Genomic DNA, 20,070 nt, shown 5'->3' with positions numbered 1-20,070 from the left:
CAATAATGGGTAATTCCTGGGTTTCAGCACCCGAAAAACCCAATCATGCCAATAAACATAACAAAAACCACAAAAAAGATAATAACACTCCAGTGTATGGGGAAGAATGCAGAAAGAAGCCCTCTCTACACTTTGTTCAAAGTTCCTTTAAAAAAATGAGGAAATGCCAAAAAACACAAGGAAAGATGTTCGACATCACTCATTATTAGAAAAATGCAAATCAAAACTACTATGCGGTACCACCTTACACCAGCCAGAATGGCCATCATCAAAAAGTCTACAGACAATAAATGCTGAAGAGAGTGTTGAGAAAAGGGAACCCTCTTACACTGTTGGTAGGATTGTAAATTGGTGCAATCACTGAGGAAAACACTATGGAGATTCCTCAAAAAACTAAAAATAGAATTACCATTTGAGCCAGCAATCCCACTCCAGAGAAAACCATGACTTGAAAAGATACATGTACCCCAGTGTTCACTGTAGCCCTATATGCAAAAGCCAAGACATGGAAGCAACCTAAAAGTCTATCGACAGAGGAGTGGATAAAGAAGATGGGGTACATATATACAATGGAATATTACTCGGCCATTAAAAGGAAAGAAATTATGGCATTTGCAGCAACATGGATGGACCTAGAAATTATCATGCTAAGTGAAGTTAGACAGACACCAACATCATGTGCTATCACATGTGCAATCTAAAAATAGGACACAATGAACCTCTTTGCAGAACAGATACTGACTCACAGACTTTGAAAACTTATGGTTTCCAAAGGAGACAGGTTAGGGGGTGGGAGGATAGGCTGGGGGTTTGGGAAGGAAATGCTATAAAATTGGGTTGTGATGATCATTGTACAACTCTTAATGTAATACCATTCATTGGGTTAAAAAAAAAAAAAAAGAGGAAATGCTGGGATTCTGATGTTAAGAATCCCAATGAAAAGAATATTGGAAAACATCGAATTGCAGGTCTCTTTTCCCAAGAGCGAGCCTGTCATAAGTCTGCTACCTGGGAAAAGGCACTGGCCAGTCTGCTCTAGTAAGAGAAGCCCAGGCCCACTAGACCTTGGAAATCCTATCCCTCTCAAGCAATGAGAAAGAGGAGTTTAAGGGAAATAAGCCTCTTTGCAAATGGCAATAGAAGGAAAGGTTCTAATCAAAGAAGGAAATATTTTCCATTTTTTTTCTTTTTTTCTTCTTAGGGCCACAGTGTGGCATGAGGCATATGGCATATGGAAATTCCTGGGCTAGGGGTCAAATCAGAGCTACAGCTGCTGGCCTACACCACAGCCACAGCAATACTACATCTGAGCTGAATCTGTGATCTATGCCACAGTTTATGGCAACGCTGGATCCTTAACCCACTGAATGAGGCCAGGGATCGAATCCACATCCTCACGGACACTATGTTGTGTTCTTAACCTGCTGAACCACAATGCGAACTCCTATTTTCCGTCTTTTTAGAAGTACTAAGGAGCCATTAGGAGTGTGAATGGAAGTCAGTTCTCTTTGAGGACCTCTATTTCAGTATAGGCCTGGATTAGGAAAATTCATTTATAAAGACCAACAATAAAACTAAATGTGTCTTTAAACTATGCTTTTAAATATAGTGGCAAACAAAATCCTGTTTATTAGAGAATGTGATACAGAGTGAAACCCCAGTGATATCTTTTTTAGAGCTATTATGAATCTCAGAAGAATAGCAGCAAACACAAGGACAATTTGCATTTGTACAATACTTAACAATGAATAAGAACACTTTCATATATGTCATCTCAGTTCACCTTGTTAGCATTTTCATTTTATAAAAAAGGACACTGAATGCAGCTTTGAAGAAATTGCCAGTTCTGTCACTCTGGATTAAAAAACTGTTTGATCAAATTAAAAAGAGCCATATTCATAGAGATGGAAAATTTACCAATAGCCTGTACTAAAAGTTATATTTTACATCACAGGGTATTATTTCTTTTGCTTTATAATGGGGTTTTATGTCTGATGGCGTTTTGTGTGTCTTTATAAAGCAGAAAGTTCAAATACCTGTCCACTTGCTTCAAAATCAGAAATCCGACAACCCTATGCTTAGATGGAGAGTTTAAGGGACTGGTCCATTTACAGCAGAAAATGATTTCTAACAGCCTTGCTCCAAATTCAGAACACTTTGCACTCACCTACAATGTTGGAATGAAGTCATCTTCTCTGGTCTGCTCTCTTCATGATAACTTCATAACTGCATCTACTGCCCAAATTGTGGTGGGATTATGAGGAAGGGGATGGATAGGGACAGCCAAGCATTACGACCCTCTGGATTAATCACTAGGCAGTAACTTTCCCTGTTTTCAGATAACACACTAAATTCATCCCCAAACGAGTGGGATTTGACCCTTTGAAATTAGCTTTAGTTCTTTTGCTGGAGATTACACAGGGAAGTAAAGCCTCTATTATGTTTGCTGAATGACAATGGAATATTTAAAATACTTCTGAGACAGAAAGTACTTAAGGTTTAGTTCAAAACACTTCTCACAGATTTTTTTTCACTCACTAGACAGTGTTTATTTAATACATCTGAGGAACTATAGTGGGTAGAGGAAAGGATCAAAATAAAGTTTTGATACTGATAATTCTTAAAATTTTATTATTAATTAAGAACCTTCTTATGACTGATACTTTTGACTTCCAAAATTCAATGCTGGAAAGGAATTGTCCTATATTTTATTTTCTCCTGAGTCAAATGATATTACCTTGTAAAGGAGAAGAGGACAACTTAATCTCAGATTTTCCAAAGAAGAGTACCTGACTGTGCTGTGTGAACTTTCGATGTATTGTGTCCTGGAATAAGCATGCAGTATTATTTCAATTCCTTTTTACTGATAATTTAATGCTGCCTCTAAATTTAATGCCTATTGCCTTTTCACCAGAAAGCAGTTTTTACTGATGATAATGATGATGGTCATTAGGGCCTTGGAGACTTTTAAAAGGATCTAAGGATGAATGAATAAATAAAAACCATGATGACTCATTCTACACCCAATGCCATTAGTATAACGCATAGCTCAGCACAGTTCCTCTCCACCACAAAACTGCCCTGTTTAAATATATGTTAAACTTCTTTTTCAAACAAAGTGAGGATAATTTATTCAGAAAATCTTACGAGAGATTACGGATTGTCAGCAATCAAGCAGGTATGCTGCAGTAAGAAAATACATTTTACCTGGTTGATTTTTTTTTCTCCTAAAACTAGTCCTTGTAGAACAACCACCAGATTCTGTCAGGCTCTGTTTACTCCTTTGTTCCTGAATGAGAGGAGCTTGTTCTTTGCTACATTTTCATTGCTTTCTTTATCTTATGTTTTAAGTATATTAAAGAATGTCAGGTTGAATTTCCTCTTAATATTGCTTCAGGTTAAGTAGGAAAAAATAGGATACTGGGCCCTTAGAGCACCATCTTTTACATTATTAAGTTAAAACAGATCAATATTTCATGTCATATTCATATTCATAAAAATGCGAACAGACTCTTTCCTTAAATACTAGCATTCAGGTAAAAGAGATATGTCCAGAATTATTTTTATGAAGACAAATGTAGTAAGTATTTCTCCAAAACTGAAGTTGTTCAAGGGTGGTATGTTACAGCCATTATGGTGCATTTTATTTCACAAAAGATTAAACTGTGGAAAATCCCAAGGCTGCAAAAAGATGTAGTTATGCTCATTAGGCACTGAGTTTATTAGTATAGTCTCTGTGTTTCCCTTTATGAGACAATTTAAAGCCATCAATAGGCTTTCCTATATCATGTGGAAGCAGCCACTTCTCCATTTTCCATACACTTATTTCCCCTTTCTTCTTTGTAGCAGACCCTGGAGTAGTGAAGAGAACATTGAATCAGAATTCAGATAACAAGGACATCTTACCAGCCACTAAGGAACCAGGTGACTAATTCTTGGAATGGTAACCAGAACCATTTGCGACTTGGTCTCTTCTTCATGTTATAAAGATAATGTTATTATTAGTGTGATATAGTGTTATTATTCTGTTCAGTCTGCCAGAAACAATCACCAAAAGACTAGAGAGAAGATGTTAGCTACAGAAAGGTTCTTGCTTTAAACAGATTCTATATATTAAATCTGTATTTAAAGAAAAAATAAAGGAGCAGAGAGTTAGTTATCTTAAGAATTATCTGATATAAGAAGCAATGCATTTTAAAAGCTAACTTCCATAAAATGTTCAAAACACCATTCACTTTGCAAATAATTGAATTCAGATTCACCTAGAGCAAGGCCCGGGGTACAACTGCATTTGGAAACCCACTAAGGTGCTTTGCACACAATTTAGGCTAATACAATAAAGCAGTAGTATATCAAATTGGCATTGATCATTCTGAATCAAATTCAGTCAGTCCTATTTACATGAGACTGGTCCAATGAAAACCAAAACTAGTGAGATGATCTCACCACTACTCAAACTGGAAATTAACCAGTTGGTAAGTACACATTCTGACTCTTGACCATGACTTGCTTGATGAGAATGAGTTGTACCCTTTGGTTTAGACCTCTTGTTTTTGTTTTATTTTGTTTTGTTTTCCCAAAATTTTCAAGATTTTATTCATAGATGCCCACTGAAGCCTAAACTGGTCAGACATATATAGAATTATCTCTTTTTTAAAGTATAGTCGATTCACAATGTCGTGCCAATTTCTGGTGTATAGCAAATGACCCAGCCGTATTTATATATGTGTATATACATTCCCTTTATTGTATTATCTGCCATCATGCAGACCCCTTGTTTTGATAACTAAGCCACCTGCTGAAATATGGCAAGTGCACATTTGTTGTTTCTATCTCTTAGAAGGATGTATCAAAGCCATATTAGTAAAATGCTTTTGGAACACGAGTAGTGGGGCTCCCATTGCAGCTCCCATTTATATGTGCCTATATCATGGAGTCAGATTTCCATGCTGTTGCTCTAAATCCAATAAGTCTTTAAAGCAGAACATTCATGGTACTGTGCACACAAACCTCTTCACTAATATGTATGTCTAAGTGCTTATGTGTACAACATGGTTTGGATATAATACAGAGGGTTATACAGTAGGAAAAATATCTTTAAACACTAGAATCATTTGTAGGGTAGTGAGAAGTTCACACAAAGGCATGAGAGCTGAGATCAACAGAGGCAACTCTGGATTCCCATCTCCCGTCTCACGCTCACTTTCACTAACTGGACTGGGGACAAATATCTACATGCTACTTCTGTTATTCTTTCTCTCAAACTCTCTCTGAGAAGCATATATGATGTGACTCCATAGTCTGTACTTACTATTCACTTCTCTAATAGCTCTCTTACCTGCTGGTAGTACATGGACATTAATGCTATACTTTTCACAGAATGTTCTAAAATACAATGGTGCAGCTTGGTTGTCTTCAGTCTTCTTACATACACAAACATAGTCATCAGGTCTTCCAGAGTCCTGTTTAAGTCAGGTGAGGAAAAAAATGTTGATGTCCACATTAAAGTAATGGACACAGACTCACTGGAAGTCATAGCTTCACATTTAGTTTGAAAACCCTCAGAGTTCTTCTTCAAAGCAAAATGCTTCCTTCTAGATGGTTCATCTGCCACCACAATGACATGCCACTCAAAGGCAGCATCTCTAGTGAGCTGAGGAACTGCCACTACCCCCTGGACTCTACCTGTGGCCTTGGCATTGCCATGACACTTGTGTTCTTTCTAGAAATAAAAGAAAACAATCAGGACATTGATGTCAGCATGGATTGGCTATATTTCAGAAACTGTATTAGCTTTACATATACATATTTGAATAAGAATTTAGTAAATTGATTAATTATCCAATAAATGGAAACAGTTTGAAATACAGGTGACATATTAAGTATTTCTGTTACTAGCTCAATTAATTTTAATCAATTGAGTAATAATTGTTGCCCATAATTACCAAGATAAAGTAAGAGTCTATTTACATATGTTTGCTTTTTTTGGGGGGGGCACATCCAAAGCATATGGAGGTTCCTAATTGGAGCTGCAGCTGCCAACCTACACCACAGCCATAGCAATGCCAGATCCGAGCTGCATCTGTGACCTACACCGCAGCTCACAGAAGCGCTGGATCCTTAACCCACTGAGCAAATCCAGGGATCAAACCTGCCTCCTCGTGGATATCAGTCAGGTTGGCTACTGCTGAGCCACGACAGGAACTCTGTATGTTTTCATTTTGAGTACGTTTTGTATCTTTATTTTAATATCTTTTGTAGAACCAAAAACCAGAAAAAATTTAAAATGATATTATATTCAAAAACATATGTAGACATATACATTCAACTCAACTTATAACTTCCATCCCTGCATGTCATACAACTATAAATGCAAAAATACTGAAGTATATTTACCTATACAGATACACTTATAAATAACCCTTTAAGGGCATAGCACATCATTTATTGTGACTTGGTTTGTGGTATCATGCTTTTCACTGACTAGCACAACTCAGGATAGTTACAATGATTAACTCAAAAATAGTTTACTCTTTGTATACCTTTGCATTTCAAAAATGCTTTTATGAGGGAAGAAGAATATTTTCATGCAATTTATGTCATATATAAGCAAAGTACACTCATAACTACTATGATAGGTACTTGAGTTTGTTTTGTCTGTTTGCAGTGGATGTGTGCAAATCTAGTTTGGGGATGTAGGAAAAGGGAATCAGTATGAAACCCAGGATATAGCAAATTGATGCTTTAAACAACTTAGCATATCCAAAAATAAACTTGCCACCTTCCCTACTAAATACATTTTCCTCATCTTGGGAAATGTCATCTAGCCACTCTGTTGTCCAAGGCTGGGAAGCAGAGTCTTGTCCTTGTCTCTTCTGTCTTTTTAGTGACTTCCCCCTAGTTCATTCTAAGCAGCCACTGTCTTATCATTTTAACTCCTTAAATCACTTAAAATATGCCTATTTATTTCTGTCCTCTTACTTTAATTTTAATTTTGGCCACTGTCATTTATGTGTTGCTTGGATTTTTGTGCAGCCTCCTAAATGGCCTCTTCAGTTCCCATCTTCTTCTTCAATCCATTAGCTACAGTTCAGCCAGAGGAATCTTTTTTAAAGATATAGCTACCTTTTTTTTTTGAAAGCCCCTGCATGCTTAATATCATTCAACCACTTTTGATCCAAGTTCAAATTCCTTGGCATGGCTTATAAGACTTTTCAGGTTTTAATCCAACTCTGTCTGCCCCACCCATAGCCTCTTAGACCTGTGTTTATGCCCTAGTTACATCCATGCAGCATTCAACAAATATCTCTCAGGTGGCTGCTGTGTGTCAGGTCCTGGCTTGGGTGGTTAGGATATGCTGCTAAACAGAAATGGATAAAGATCCTTTGCCTCCATGGAGCTTTCATTCTTCTAGTGTTATCATGGCAACTTAGCTCACCATTTGCCTGACTCTCACTAGAGGAAGGCAAGGGCTCTCACGGTTGGCACAATGTCACAACTAGCAAACATTTGTTTAAAGAAATGAATAAACTGAGCAAATTCAAAGCAAAGAAATGCCAATATATTTCTTTTTTATCTTAGGTCATTATAATTATTTTGAAACCAGGGAAAACTTGTTTAGAAGGAAAAGAACTCAAACTTTTGACACTGTGCTATAGCAAGTTAAGGATCCAGCATTGTCCCTGCAGCCACTTGGGTCACTAAAGAGGTGCCAGTTCCATTCCTGGCCAGGAGCAATGAGTTAAGGATCCAGTGTTGCTAAAGCTGTGGTATAGGTTGCAGCTGTGGCTTGGATTTGATCCCTGACCCTGGAACTTCCAAATGCTGTGGGTGCACCCCCCAAAAAACATAATAAAATAAAATAGGCATGCTAAATTTTTCACTTGTTCTTCAGAATTAGAAATAAAAATCTAGAAGACAAGGAAAGGATTTTTGATCAGTTGAAGCCTCGCTAATTTCCTTTTTTTCTAGGGAAAAGGAAAACCACAGTAGTATTTTGCTTTTGCTAAGAACATATCAGATGGACTTCAAAATCCAGCAGCTAATTACTTTTGAGACGCTCGTAGGCAGGAAAAAATTTTAAGGTGATGTAGAGATGGGTGCTTAACATTCAGTATCCAGGTCCCATAATTCCTTTGCAAAACAAGTAAGATCATACATGATTTTTTAAAAATGGTCATTGCCTTCTAAACACATGCACCTTTATTTAAACAGGTATATATTTTCTGCTTCCTATGTACTTTATACGTACATACCTATGCCACTCTTTTTTAAGCACTGTTGTTTGTTTCGTTTTTGCAGAGATCACAAGTCCACTTGGTATTAGTGACTTATACTTTCCTCTGCTTTGTGAGTGTGGATAATAGCCTTTTTGTATACCAATTTGCTTACGCTGCAGTCTATGCTGGTAATACTGCACATTGCCTGACCTCTGAATGGAAAAATAATAACAAGTTAAAACAGTCATTTTACCTGAAGTCGATAAGGCCATAACACTCACCCTGCTTTCAATTCACATGCTCAATTTTCATCCACTCACTCCTGACTTTGAGAGGAAGGAATAATGACAGGTTACAGGCACTTTATTTCAAAATTCACTCACAAAGTTATTGACAAGCATTTTTCACAGAAACAGCTCTTCTCTCTGACCCTCGTGAGCTGTTTACATGAAAAATGCTCTTCCTTGTAGATTAATGAGAGTGGAACCTAATTCCATACCAAACATGTAGCAATTGCTTTAGCATCTCTGTTTTTGATATGGGAACAAAAATAGGGATAATTTGCCTCAAATTGCAGTCACTTCAGTCATAATAAAATCTCAGAGAGTACTGTTTGCTTTCAACTTTCATTAGGTAAGCTGGGGCTGTTATTAAGGTACCAACACATAAATGTTATATTAGCACTTAACAGAAGCATAGCATTCTCCTCTAGGAGATAAATTCTACCCTTGTCAATATAATTCCCCACTGAGTGCAGTAAAAGAGTTTGAAAAGATGAAATAGTGAAGCTTTGCACTAGAGGAAAAGAAATACCTTGTTCATTCAAGCTTAAAGGCCATTTTGCTGGCCCAAGGTGCTAGGGTACTGTTTAGAAAATAAGTCTCAGAGAAACTCTCCTAGGTCAAGTCAAACATTGAGACAAACTTTTAGACATGTTCTTTTTGTCCAAGGTTGTTAAATCAGTTCCTTTAAATTTCTGAATGCCTTCAACTGGCATTTCAAGTCTGTGAAGAAATATAAGAATTTAAGGCCAAGATGGAGTTCATTTCCAGAGAGCAAATGATAATCATTCTGTGTAAGCCACTGTACACACAAAAGACATATTTCTTGCTTCTCTTCTTTTCTTTTGGGTATGGTAAGCTCTTTTAAAATGTAAGGTATTGTGTACACCATTGTGGTAGAGCTGTTAAAATTAAATCTGCGTTTATTCTTACTCTTACTACTATGTTTTTTGATACTCTTAAAATAACTATCCCCCATTTAGGCATAAGGAAAATGCTGTCACACTTAGAGAAAGGAGGACTATTTAGTCATCTAAAATGGAAAAAAGGGGAGGGAGGGGGCACCTAAAAAATGTGGCTATCGCTAGGCCCACCTTTGCCATTGTCCGTCCATCTTCTTTCCTAGCCTTTCAAAGTTCTATATCATACCATCATTCAAGAATTTTAAGGTCCCCACTGCAGAAGACAGTCTATCTTAACTACTAAATTCAGACCCTAATGCTTTTTAGATGACATGTAAATGTGACTACTGTCCCTATGCATTTGTAAGAGATAATTGGAGACAACATGTAACACATGCTTCTGCCTAAAAATGTTGGCGATGAAGACTGTTTGGCTTACAGTTCTATTCATAGGGTTAAATGTAATTGTATTTGCCAATTTACATTACTATTCTACTAATCTAGGGAATCACTGTTATTCAGCTTTACCTAGAAGGTTAATGCATTTCTGTCCACCCCTCCTCATATCCCTTGCATTCTGATAATCCTGAAAATGGTCTGTAAATGTTTACTGTGTCCAGACTTAAGGAGAAAACAAGTGTTAAGTACATTTCTACTGAAACGTTAAAGTCCATGGGTTTAGCAGATGTCCATTCATTTGTAACCAAGTTTTAAAATGGTAGCTTTTATATATAATGTTTATATGAATAAAACAATGGTTTCCTCTCCAAGACCAAATTAAAATAATTTTCAAGTCATAAATAAAAAGTAGTATATGTTTTTAAAAATATATAATTTTGGGGGTAAAATGAGAACTATTTTATATGCCCACAGTTTTATATGCTGGCAAACATTGTACATGAAAGCTTATTTGGCTTCAGGAATTAGAGAGGGTTTTTTTTTTTTTTTTTTTTTTTTTTTTTTTTGGTGGTATATATATATTTAAGCAATACATTTAGGCCCAGAGCCAGCAGCTTCTCAACCATATCATTGAGTGCAAATTCAAATAGACTTTTTAGAGAAAGTAGCAGAGGCCTACTATCCAATTAGAGCAAATACTCAACTACAAGCTCTTCAATAACAGAGAATACATTTTACATATTCTTGACTCCTCAGCAGGGAACATGGCGCCTGGTACCAGTAAGTGCTCAGTGAATGTTTCATGCTAACACTTTTCTGAAGGAAATTAATATCAAATTTCCAAATGCTCATTCAATTTGACCCTGAAATTCCAAGTTTGAAAATTTAATCTATAAAATAATTAGAGATGTTCACCAAGAAAATAATTGGAGCTACATTGGATGTTTACTGTAGTGTTATATATGACAGCAAAAATTAACCACCAAAATATCCAGCAATAGAGTACTAGTCAAATACATTATAGTGTATCAGATAATGAAATCTTGTCATAGATGAACTATTAAAAGCCATGTTTACAAAGAACACTTCGTTGTCAGGGAAAATAAAATGCATCGAGTGGGAGAAAAAGCCCTTCCAAGAACAGCAGGTACAATTTTTTAAAATGCATAGATAATATGTATGTGAATATATATTTGCATACATATCTGAATGAGAAAGAAAAAAAATGATCTGTTATCAGAGGAAAAAAACCAACAACAACAAATGCAGTTTCTTGCAAGACTCTACTGGCTTATAAATATAGAGAATGCTAAGATGGGTCCTTATTCATTGAACAAAGAGCTGTGTGTGGGGATGCAGAGGGAAGAGAGGCTGGAGCCAAGGGCAGGACTAAAGATGGGCAAGGAAGTGTGGCAGTTCACAGGAATTAGGGGTGTGGCAAAGGACCAGGTGTCTGATGGAGATTCTCTATTATGTTTTTCTGGGCAGTGTATATTGCGTCCTTCTCCTGGAAACCACTCTTTATTTTTCCCTTATATTTTGTAAAGGTAGATATTACTTTGAGGAGTGGTGACCAATGCTGAGTCACACTCAGCAGCAAGAAGCAAGGCTGCCTAAGGGGCCTGACCACAGGGAGGATATCTTTATGAAGGAAAATGCCTCCAAACAGGAAATGGTCATTAGCTTTGAGTACAGAAAGGAAAAGGGCATTTTCATTTCCTTGTTTGTACTTTAATGGCTTTTCTAAATTTCATAACGAATACGCAGTACTATTATTTCAGGAAAAATTTTTTTTAAAATGTCAAATGAAGGAATAAGCGAAAAAGTCAATGAATGAATGACTTTAAAAGTGGTAGTTATGTGTTGTACAGCAGAAATTAACACTGTAAATAAACTATACTTCAATAAAATTTTAAAAAATGAAAACCCCCCAAAAAGTGGTAGTTTGTTTGTTTTGGCCGTGCCTGTGGCATGCAGAAGTTTCTGTGGCACAGTAGTGACCTGAGCAATAATAGTGACAACACCAGATCCTTAACTCACTGAGCCACCAGGAAACTCCTAAAAAGGAGAAGTTTTGAGAAACACTTTGAAGTATATTCTCAAACGGAAATTGCTCTACTTACGACAAATATAAGAAATCCCAGATCCTCTTTTCAGTTTTTTTTATTGCTTTTGAAATAAGATACCTGATTTTCAAATATATATACACACGTGTATTTTTGTATAATGAGTTCTCTAATTATTTCCCTGATTAGTCAAATAATAAATCTGCCTACTTAATTTTCTTAAAAAAAGAAAAAGAGGGATCTTACCCTTTGAAATATTTATTTTAGTAAAAAATTTAACATATATTAGCGGTGCCCTCAATTAAGTAGGCATTTGAAAGTAATTTTGAAAATTCTATTTCTATATATTTTCCTTTAAAAGGGGAACATACAAAAATAAGCAGGTGCATTTAAGCAACTAATGAATGCAGTCATGCTGACATTACTGTTCTTCCAATTGCCCCTTCTTGTTTTTTGTTTTTTGCCTTTTTAGGGCCTCACCCATGGCACATGGAGGTTCCCAGGCTAAGGGTCCAGTCGGAGCTGTTGCTGCTGGCCTATACCACAGCCACAGCAATGTCAGATCCGAGCCACGTCTGGGACCTACACCACAGCTCACGGCGATGCTGGATCCTTAGCCCACTGAGCGAGGCCAGGGATCGAACCTGCAACCTCATGGTTCCTAGTCGGATTTGTTTCCTCTGTGCTGCGACAGGAGCTCCCAATTGTCTCTTCTGATGAATGAGAACACTGATACTCACCAGACTGAATCCTGGCTCTGCCACTTACTGGCTGTGTGATCTTAGGACAGTCACTTAACTTCTCAATTTCCTCACTTGTCAATGAGTATAATACCAATTCCCATTTCAGCATCACTATGAGAATAACATAAGCACATTTAGGCTCATCTAGACAATCACCTAATATTTGGATACTGCTACATATATTTAAGACCTTGCTTGCATTTGTGTTGATGCCAGTAAACACTTAAAATACCAATGGTTAAAGTGTTCATTTGGCACTAACATACACAAACTTGGGCACTGAATATTACAGTCATTCTTGTTCACTATTATTGCTCGGTTATAAGGACAAAACTCTGCTTTGTAGTAAAAATGCATCACTGAAGATATTTTAATAGGATAAAACTTTAGCTTTCTAACATTTAATAAACTGAGATTATGATCTGACATCAAGAAATTATATTGCAGTTCAGTAATGTACCTTGTGTATCATACTAACAGGAAAAGAACTTAGGCAGGCTTAACATATAAATATCACCTTTGTATGAAGAAGAGGCCAAATGATACCATGACATTCTGTTCAAAAGAAGGTTTTACAATGGTTCACATAAAGAAAAATAGTGGAAGAAATGAGTTCTTACATGTCACTTTGCAGTATAGCTATACCAGCCAGAAAAGAAGTCAAACCATAGGAGTCAGCACTTATTTGGTTAAGACATATATCATGAGTCCTACTTTTTAAGAATTAATTTGCAGTAGCTCATTAGCAGTATGCAGAAATAGATATCTAATAGGACATCTTTGTTTAGTGATATTTCTTTACTAATCAGTATTATGGTTATTAAAATGATCGTCCTTCTAAATAAAGGTATGTATATATTTGTGAAAATAATTTTTAAATTAATTAGAGCATGTGTCACAATAAAGTGATTTAGGGCTGCACCTGCAGCATATGGAAGATTCTGGCCTAGGTGTTGAATCAGAGCTGTAGCTGCCAACCTATGCCACAGCCACAGCAATACAGGATCCAAGCCACATCTGCAACCTATACTACAGCTTGCAGCAATGCCAAATCCTTAACCCAGTGAGGAAGGACAGGGATTGAACCTGCATCCTCACAGACACTATGTCAGGTTCTTAACCTGCTGAGCCACAATGTGAACTCTTTCCCTTTATGTCCGTTTTGGTTGTATAGTTGATAAAAAGCTATAGGTAAAGGAGTTCATTGCTAATTTTATAGTTTTATATGTAAAGTAACAGTATACTAAAAAGAATGCAGGCTACAACTGGATATCTGGCAAGCATTTTTCTTTTTAGAGTAAAAATTTGAGAAATGCTGTAGTAGAATAACCTGCATTTCCTTGCAGAATGTTTCGAATCATGTTATTACCAAAAATAATGTGCAATTTTGGCTGAAAAGCTAATATGTTTGGCTTCTGTTCAGGAAGTAGAATGGCTTTGTGAATGATTATTGACAGACAACAAAGAGAGTAAGTGGTGAGGATGATTCTGCGATTCTAAAGATGATCACCTGGCTCCCCATCGACAGGATGTGCACTGATTTATGAGGACCCATTGAGAATTTTTGTCCAATTATGATAAATAACTCACATTTGCAAGTTTCCAGTTCTACAGCTAAAAACCCACACCTATTTGACTGTCTTAGAAAGTTAAGGCAAGGAACAAAGAAATGTGTGAAAATTATTGAAACAGCAAGAGCCTATAGCTGTAGAAATGACATTATTATTTCGTTAAGAATAGTCTCAGGGCCAACTTATTCTTTGAGTTCTTGTTGATTTTGTTTGGGTGATCAGGCATAGGTTCTAAGAGTTGGGCATAGGTAGTCCATTAGTTCTTGGCTATGATAAAATACTGTTGCTGAAACCTGACTGTTTTCAGAGGCTACGCATAGCTAAAACTTTGGCACCTTTTGGAAGAGCAACAAAGCTTTCAAAGCAAAAAATACTGTTACATCTCTTTGGTAAACATAAAATATTTTTATATGGCATGGTGTGGATGCACAATGCAAAACAAGGACCACACCTCCTAAAGCTGTAGCCCACATTACAGAAAGAACTGAAACTGAGAAAATTCCAGCCTTAAAACCTGGCTTCTCCCCTTGAATTGATATTAAGTAACCATATCACTCATTATCACCTTTAATCTCCCTTGCTGATAGCTTTTAATTTTTAAACAGTCCTACTTTACAAACCATATTCTCTTTCATGCATTCTCCCAGCTAAAGAATTAATTTTGCAAGCAAAATATCTAAACAGTAAGCATAATAGGAATGAAACAGGTTAAAGGTCATTAGCAGCAGGGAGCAGATGTAGTAAAACTCTGCCAGTTCCCTACATTTCCTTCTCAGCAGGGACTGGGCACCAAGCTGTGAGTTAGTTCTATAGCACAATGCTTGGCTGCTGTTTCAGCAATTGCACCTTATTGCTTCAAGTATAATACTAAGAATTCACTTTGATTTTTGATTTTTCTTTGCAATAATAATGTCTAAAAGGACCCTGCAGAGCTCAAATGTAAAGTTAAGCACCAAAAGCCAGCTAATCAGGAGACTATAAAATTGTAATTGATAAGAAAATAATTATAAAGTCATTTTATCTTTAAAAAAAATATTAACTTCTTGACAAACAGAGGCTCCAGAGTCTGGATCAAATCAGTAATTGCTCAAGTTAAATTTCTTTGAAATACCATACACTGTCTAATGTTCAGTATAAAAATTGATTATGCAACTGACAGAAGACATCTATAAGGACCAAAGCAATACACTGATTATTATATAAACTAAAAGCAAATGAATTATGTTAGAAAAAACCCAATCTCAAATTATTAAGCTAGAATTTCTTCCTTCCTGTGCAACATTACAATAGAACCATCTTTTAGGAAACAGTAGCATCAACCAAATTAAGGTGTCTATAGAGATGAATATTAGTAAGGCTTTATTTACAAATATTTCCTGGATATTAGAATCCTTTCCTGGGGCTAAAAGTAGTACTTAGATGTGCCAAAAACATTGCTGGAAAGACAAATCATCAGCATAAATTCCCCTGCTAGATTCTGGAGGCCAAGGATAGATTGTTGGGATACGACTGGTTCAGCAAAAAAAATACATGCTGCAGAATCCAATTCATGCAATTTCCAATAAAACAAACTGTAACAGATGTAAATGTAACAATCAATAAATGTATCTGCATATTCTCAAAGCTGATACTCATGCTCTGTATTTGTTGTGTTTGTGTAGATGTAGTTTTTGCAGTGGATTAATTCTGCCAAGTCTGATAGACAAGATATTTCTAGAAGAATGACATCAACAGTGTTCTAGGAAAGCTACTCTAAATCTTTCAGAAAAAGAAAAAGAAACTTAGAAGTGCAATAACTGGGAGAGTAGGAATCCATATTCTGAGACTTCTAGGTTATGAAAATAAACACAAAATCCTGTAAAGTAATAGGATTGGCAACAAAGCCTGGAGCAGATCTGAACCTACAAGCAGGATTAAAACTTCCCGCATTTCATGGAAATTCAAATGGCAAGGTCTGGAGGATCATTATAGTATGAAAACATTGATGTAAAAAAAGTTACCTATGTACTAAGGTTGACTGATTGCTCTGAATTGCTTGACCCATTTTCCACTGGAAAAGGAAGGCAGTTGCATTTCCTGCTGTGTCTCCTTTAATACAAAAGATTTTTGTGTATCTTTAGATACATGAGTTTATACCAGTTAGATCATGCCCTTGGAAACCTAGCTTATTCTTCAACTCAAAGGGCTGTAAGTAACATTTGAAGTCATGGACTTGTGTGAGTTCTTAAAGGGTATTCAGACAGTAGTATTCGCATTTTGGTGTGCAGTTTCAATAACTCTAAACACAACTGGGCTCCTTTAGCCATCTCCAGCATTGATCGTGTGGGTAGATTAAGGTTCTCCATTGGAAATATGGAACTGAAAACCTCCAGGGTATTCTGCTTTAAGCTTTCATAAGATATGGACTAAGAGTAATAGGATGGCATTGACAGGGGAGATACATATGTAGAAAACTTGACAGAAAATACAGCCCTAATGTGGTAGAAAAACCCAATCCACAACAAATGACAAAAATAAACAAACAAAAAACCAGCACTGTCTAGTGTTCAATAGCTGTATAAAACATGAACAATTGCTGGCATTATATCTACTTTTGAAATGATTTCATCCCACCTGAAAAATCAAATGTTGAGAAAAGAGTAATAACTACAAAGTCCTTGAAAGCTACCAGGCCACCAGGACTGAAGGGCTGCTCATCAAAACCCAGATCAGCTGACTTGTCGTGAAAGAGGAGGAGACATCAGCTGGGTACTCAATGAACTGGAGTATAGCTTATAACATATGCTATTTTCATGTTTCCAAACTGTGGACAGAGAAGTGCTTTAAATTACTATACTTTTTTTCCTTCCTTCCTCCTTCCCTCCCTTCCTTCCTCCCTCCCTCCTTCTCTTCCTTCCTTCCCTTTTTCCTTCCTTCCTTCCCTTTTTCCTTCCTTCCTTCCTTCCTTCCTTCCTTCCTTCCTTCCTTCCTTTCTTTCTTTCTTTCTTTCTTTCTTTCTTTCTTTCTTTCTTTCTTTCTTTCTTTCTTTCTTTCTCCCTCTCTCTCTCTCTCTCTCTCTCTCTCTCTCTCTTTTCTTCTTCGGCTGCCCTGTGGCATATGGGGATCAGAGCCAAGCCACAATTGTGACCTAGGCCAGGCCCTTTAACCCACTGTGCCGGTTGGGGTGTTGCAGAGATGCTGCTGCTCCTGTTGTGACATAGCAGGAACTTCTTAAATTACTACTGAAGCAGAAACTAGGGCAATCTGGTACTCACTATGGATGACTACGACAGAGTAGCCTGATGTGTAGTTACAAGGAATGGAGTTGTTGATATTCAGTGAAAAACTTCAGGCTGATTACTACTTAGAAGGCAGAGTTGCAAATTGTGATAAACCTTTTTGGTGGCAGCTGTTACCAAATAAATGACAACTTTCACATGAGAACTTCTGAGCATGGAAAGTATTAAAAGTCAGAGACTTACTAAAATGTAGGTTTGGACAAAGCCACAGTCATCATCTCTTCCATCTTCTCATTTGGTAAAAAGGAAACAGCTGCAGAAAAATCTGCCTTGCTCACCAGCCAGAAGCAGAGTTAGCACTTGAAGCCACATCCTCACAGTGCATTTTAGATGCATCAGCTTTAAAATAGAGGTGTAACCTCTTAAACTAGAAGAAAGCCTGTACAATTCCTCTAATGTCTTCAAAGAAAATCTGGGGAGGGGTCAGTGTGCAAGATGTGAAATCTGTACACTCAGTTAACACCTACAAAGGATTATTTAATATATGATCCTGATGAAATTCGAATCCAATTCTGTGCTTTTTAGTCAACCCCAAAGGCTTATTTTGATCTTGAAGGGCATCAGAGGTCCTCTTGTCCAATCCTTTCATTTCAAGGAGTAGGCTCTCTCTTAACTCACCTCCACATGAGTTGTCCTTTCCATTTCTTTAAAAACACTGCACTGACACTCATGGAGGATGAATTATTTAGACTGCTAGCTCTTCTCCAGAATTCTCGTCACTTCATCCCAATCAGCTGAGTTGTGCATTTACAAATGATCTTGAACATGCTAGTTGCAATTGTTACTGACATTTTGTACTTTCACTTTAGTATTAAATATTCCTATGGAATATGAATGTGAAACAAAGTAGAGTTGTTTCTATAAAAATTAAGTTGAATATTTTGGACAGGCTTGACAAAAGTGAGCTATTTTTAATAACATGCTGTCAGTACTGGTGAGGATACAGTGAAATTGGAACTCCTTTTCATCGTTGATGGGAATGTAGAGTAGTGCGGCTGCTATGGAAAACTGTATGGAGGTTCCTCAAAAAGTTAAAAGAGGAATACCGTATGATCCAGAAATCCCATTTTGGGGTATTTCTCCAAAAGAATTAAAATTAGAATCTCAAAGAGATACCTGAATTTTCATGTTCATGGCATCATTTTCACAATAGCCAAGAGGTGGGAACAACCTAAGTGTCCATCAGGGAATTAATGGATCAAGAAAATGGGGTGTATATACACAATGGAATATTATTTAGCTACCGAAGAGAATTCTATCGTATGATACAATGTGGATGAATCTAGAGGACATCATGTGATGTGAAATGAGCCGGTCAGATGAGGACAAAGATTGTATGATTTCCCTTACATGAGATATCCAAGGTAGTGAAACTGCTAGAAGCAGAAAGCAGAATGACAGTTGTCAAAGGCTGGCAGAAGAAGAAGAGAGGGGGTTGTTGATCAATGGGTATAAAGTTTAGCCATGCAAAATGAAAAAAATCCTGAACACCTGATGTACAACACTGTATATAATAGGCACCTTATATGTGGTGTGGAAGGCACATGAAATTTGAACTAAAACTTGGGTTCAAAGCCTGGCTCTATAATATCTACCTCATTAAGTTGCCAAGAATATTAAATATTAAGTTACTTGACTCAAGGGAGATAATCAATAAATATCAATTTCTTCAAATATTGCATTGATTTACCATGACAACTGACAAGTGGGTACTATTAACCTTGTTTTATTTTATTTTATTTTATTTTTTTCCTTTTTTAGGGCTGAACCTGGGGCAAACAGAAGTTCACAGGCTGCTGTGAGCTGCAGCTGCTGGCCTATGCCACATCCATGGCAGTGCAGTATCTGAGCCGCATCTGTGACCTATGCCGCAGTTTGCAACCCACACCAGATTCTTAACTCACCAAGCCAAGGCCAGCGATCAAACCCACATCCTCATGGATACTAGTCAGATTCTTAACCTGCTGAGCCACAATGAGAACTCCTACTCTTATTTTATAATTACACAGCTAGTCATTTGGAAAGACTGTGTACAAACCCAGGTCTTTCTAAAGCCTGAGCCTTTCTACTACAGGACACTGTTTAACTATGTTCTAGTTCTGAGTGGGATTCCAGTCTGAATGGTTTAGCTATGTTAAGTTGTAAATGTACTGCCAATAGCCGAATGCATTGATATAACTGCTGAAAATGGACTGGACAGAATTGTTTAGTGGTGTCCATTTATAAGTTGGCGAATATCTGCCAGATGCAATACTTTAAATTTCCTTAGTGTTAAGTGTTTATGCCTAGCTGTTTTTATTGTGGGGGGGTCAATAATGACTTATGTCCTGCTGTTTTTTATTATTATTTTTGATTTAGTATACTTTCTGATTTAAAATGTAGTCATAATTCTAATTTAATTTGAAGCTTACAAGAAGAGAGTGTCAAGGGCACCATCCTACTTTTCACCAGTAAAAGTTAGAATTCATGATTTCTGTCCACTCTGACTTCAGGAGAACATTTGCTCTGGGATTTGAAGAAGCATTAAAAGCCCGGTGTCAATAATAGAGTACTATTGTTATCAGCGGGTTTATTGTTCTCCTTTTCCAATTTGAAAATCATCCTGGTTTGA

At 36.8% G+C, this 20,070-nt stretch overlaps 1 protein-coding gene across 9 annotated transcripts in view; it reads right to left on the bottom strand.

Annotated features, from left to right (window-relative positions):
- DPH6 (diphthamine biosynthesis 6) overlaps nt 1-20,070 on the bottom strand; it is a 445,353-nt gene that overhangs the window by 92,474 nt on the left and 332,809 nt on the right. For 2 of the 9 annotated variants that reach the window (XM_021098165.1, XM_021098169.1), the window contains exons 13-14: nt 12,608-12,721; nt 2,168-8,431 (exon numbers count right to left, since the gene is read on the bottom strand). The exons of 3 other annotated variants lie outside the window; for them this stretch is intronic. The gene's annotated coding sequence lies outside the window, so the exon portion shown is untranslated. The remainder of the gene's footprint in view (nt 1-2,167; nt 8,432-12,607; nt 12,722-20,070) is intronic. 4 more of the 9 variants (XM_021098184.1, XM_021098190.1, XM_021098179.1 and 1 more) reach the window with 4 other exon arrangements.

This window comes from Sus scrofa, chromosome 1 (genome assembly GCF_000003025.6).
Source record: "Sus scrofa isolate TJ Tabasco breed Duroc chromosome 1, Sscrofa11.1, whole genome shotgun sequence".
NCBI classification, from domain to species: domain Eukaryota; kingdom Metazoa; phylum Chordata; class Mammalia; order Artiodactyla; family Suidae; genus Sus; species Sus scrofa.
Note: the sequence above shows the minus strand (reverse complement) of the source record. Positions and strands in the feature narration are given on the sequence as shown.